Source organism: Vipera ursinii, assembly GCF_947247035.1.
Source record: "Vipera ursinii genome assembly, chromosome: 9".
Taxonomy (NCBI): Eukaryota; Metazoa; Chordata; class Lepidosauria; order Squamata; family Viperidae; genus Vipera; species Vipera ursinii.
Genome location: NC_139523.1, coordinates 2,552,345 through 2,556,454, shown reverse-complemented (window position 1 = coordinate 2,556,454; position 4,110 = coordinate 2,552,345).

Sequence of the window (4,110 nt, the reverse complement as noted above, 5' to 3'; positions counted from 1 at the left end):
GATGGTGGTTGTAAGTCAAGGACTCTCTGTAGACCAAAATGTTCCCACATTAAGCAGACTCCTTGCACCATAAAACATATATTCTGGGAACTATTAGAGAGGAGCCGTCTTGATCGTTTTTCCCCACACAAACTACTTAAACTGCACTGTCTCTTGCGGCTCTTGAATGCAGTCCTTGCCCCCTGGGAATCCGGACAACCTTCCCTCAAAGTTCCTCCCCATCCAGATCCTCGCAGCCTCCAGGCTGTGTCACTCCGTCCGCCCTGCAACAGCATCACCTGGCTGGCCAGGGGTGGAGGTGGAGAACTGAATGTCTTCAGCACATCTCGAACTATCAAAAGACCGACCTGGAAGTTCCATGGAGATGCTAGCTAGAGGGAAAGGCAGAGGCCTGAGGCACTCCACGCTGCAGGAGCTTAAGGCTCAATCTTTCCCCCACTTCAAACCATCCATGGAAAAAGAACCACCACCATAAAATAGCACCTCCCACTCCTAACCCAGTTCAGAAGGAAACCATGGTTGATGGTACTGAAAGCCACAGAGAGATCCAGGAGGGTCACAATGGTGGCACCACTCCATCCTGGACCCTCCAACGGTCATCGATTGTGTCTTGGAACCCAAGCCTGAACCCGGCCTGAAAAGGATCCGGATAATCCATTTGACCCTCTGAAGTTGAGTGACAACCACCTTCTCAAGAACCTTTGTCCAAAAGGTTGGGGGCTGGACAAATTGTATGATATATTTGGTTCCAAGGATGGCCTCGTGAGAAGGAGCTGTCCCACTGCTACCCTCAAAGAGCCATTAGCCAGCATTGGACCCTCTCCTGGGAGGCCTTAGCTCATGGGACAGAACACAGTGGCTGAGCCGCCACTGCCAGGACCTCGTCCACTTCCTCAGGGTCAACTGGCTCAAACTTCTCCCAGATAACAGGATTCGGTCACTTCCAAAGGATCTGCATGGCCAGACCCCAAGTCCGAATGAAGTGATTTTTCTGTCAGGTGTTGAGAATATTCCTCATACCGGCCCTGCAAGAGCTGTCCTGGCTCTTCCTTACCTGGGAAGGTAAGGGACCTGGTCACCTGGGACAGGCTGTCTGGGCAGCTGTTTTTGCAGATGCAGAGAAGAGAGAGACATAAGCGTGCTTTGCCACCCTCATCCCCACCTGGCGAGTCCCGACCAAGGCTCTTAACTGGAATTCACTCATTATCTTCCCGGTGGTGCTGCAAGCGCCTTTTATGTTGTGAGGCTGGTCTCATATTAGGCATTTTGTCTTTTCTGAATAGGGTTGCAATCCTATTTGCATATTTTTTTATTCCCCAGCTACGATCAATGACCACTGATGTAAGGTTTCATTTTACAATACAGTGTCAAAATTGCATCAACTGCATCAATTCCTGGAAAAGGCTAGGCTGAGGTATACCTGTGCCCTTTTCTGCTCCATTTTAAGACTGTAGTAGGGTTTGCCACTACTCTTGCAAACACTTCAGAAAATTGGCCTGGCCAACCTGGATGCTTTAATTCCTTGGTGCAAGTTATCACTCTGTTGCACATCTGCTTTATAACAATTGCCCATCCCTTCCCCAGAGGTATTAAAATAAAATCTTTTTAAGGTGCTCCACATTGGAAAAGGTTGCACGTTGCACAAAATCTGTCAAACAAGGAGGACAGGCCTCTGCCTTTTATTGTACTCTAAAAAGTAACAACTAGGGTCAGGACAAAACTACATTTCATTTTGTTTACATTTAGGTTGTATTAAAATTAAGTAGAGATCATTATTTCAACCAAATAATCATTTTTCCCTTCTGCCACATTAAACATTTCAATTTGCTAACAACTCTTTGAGGACTGTACCCAAAGCTTGGAGAAAATGTCCATAACCTCTTCATCACACATTTAAGAGATTAACATTATCCACAAAATTTCTGCATTGTATTATCTCATTATCCTGAAAAAGCACATTTTAAAAATCAGAGTTAAAAGAGAGTAGCTAAAAAAAAATCTCTAGAGTGATTTCTATGGATCAGTATCACCCAGGAGAAGTAACAGAAGAACAGAACAGAATAACAGAGTTGGAAGGGACCTTAGAGGTCTTCTAGTCCAACCCCCTGCTGAATAAGAGAAGAGTGGTTCTAGAGTGACTTGGAGCAGATCAGTTCAATGGAGTGCATGATCTCTGCACACCCCAACTTTAAAAGATAATCCGTGAGTGAGGTAGGGTTTCAGATTATAGATAGTCCTTGACTTACAACCATTTGTTTCATGACTGTTCAAAGTTACAACACACTGAAAAAAGTGACATGACCATTTTTCACACTTACGACCATTGCAGCATCTGCTTGGTCCCATGATCAAAATTCAGACTCTTGGCAGCTAGCGTGTACCTAGGACGGTCGCCACGTCCTGTGATCCCCTTCTGCAACCTTCTGACAAGCAAAGTCAAGGGGGAAGCCAGCTTCACTTAATAGCCATGTTACTGAGTTAACAACTGCAGTGATTTGCTTAACAACGGTGGCAAGAAACGTTGTAAAATGGGGCCAGACTCACTTAACAACTGTCTTGCTCAATAGAAATGTTGAGCTCATTTGCGGTCATAAGCCAAGGATTCCCTGTATAAAACTGAGATTCAATTCTGGCCTGGAAATCAATCATTTCCATCCTTTTGCCCCCCCAAAGATGTTGAAAGTCCCATTTCTGTAAAATTTTACAGAAATTTTTCTCTGAAATTATGGGTAAGACGGCTCCTGAACATTTTCTGCACGTGAATTCTTTTCAGTTGGACCTATTGGGGCAACGTTAAAAACAGCCTTTGTGGCTCCAACATGATGTCCGGCTCTTTTCCTTTCCTTCAGCAGCGTAAGGGAGGCGTCCCATTAGAAGAAGCGATCCATGGAACTGGTGGCCTTTGGGGAAGGAATATCTGTCCTGAAGTTTTTGTACGAGGTACAGAGTCAGCCTGATGAACCCGCCACTTCCACAGCCAGGGCACAGATGATCGTATGTCTACCTCAGAGGCGTGGTCACTGAGGACCAGCTTCTTTTCTCTCAAAGGCTAGTGGAAACCATTCCTGCCTGCAGTGACCATACCACCAAATGATGCAATAAACAACCTCTTGCTCGGGAAGTGAAACTTTGACAGTCGTGTGGAATTGGGCAATAAGCCTGCTTTTCCCAATCACGAGCCATCCTTTCCCCTAAGGAGAGCGGCTGCTTGCGCCTTTGGCCGGACCTTCTCGCTGTCTCCTGCACCACAGGGGCCTTGGCTCAGCTCCATCCCACCAGGGCATCTGCCCTCCTCCTCGTCCTGCCGTGGGCCAGCTTTGCCTCTGAGTGGCAGCGTGGCATCTGAGGGTAGCCGAGGCCTCATTCACACAACAAACTCAACCAGGTTCCTGAATTAACCCTTTTTCTAGAATGGCCAGACAATCGTCAGATGGACCAGGTTCACTCAACATCTAAAAGAAATAAAAACCTTTCCGTTGACGCCTACCTAGCCAGCGGTGGTGGGCGGAAGCCTCGGCTGGATCCAGACCTGTCCAGGTTAAGGCCGTCATTTGAACCCAGCCAAGCTATAGGTAGTCCTCAATCTGACTATTTGAAGTTACAATGGTACTGAAAGAGTCCACTGTCACATATTCATGACAGCCGCCGTGTCCCGAGGCCATGTGATCACCTTTTATGGCCTTCTGACCAGTAAACTCAATGGGAAAGATTGTTACTAACTTAACAATTGCACTGTGGCAAGAAAGGGCATAAAATTGGGCAAACCTCACTTAACGACTGTCTCAGCAACACAAATGTTGGGCTCGGTTTGAAGACTACCTGTATCCCTACCGTATTTTTAATCTCTGAAATATTGAACTCTTTGGGGAAAGGACAATGCCAGCCCATCCTGTCTCGTCCAGAACACTAGACACGTGGCACCCACCCACACGTGGCCCTTCCAATTTCTGAGCAGGCTCAGCCTGTGGGGGCAACAAAGGTGTGGATTGCTCCACCAGGCTCTATAAAAGCCAGGAGGGAGGGGGAAGCCGAAGGAAGAGTGTGCACACCCTGTGTGTGAGCTGGTCAGCCACAGAGTTCCTTCCTTCCTGAGAGTTGGGCAGATAAAAG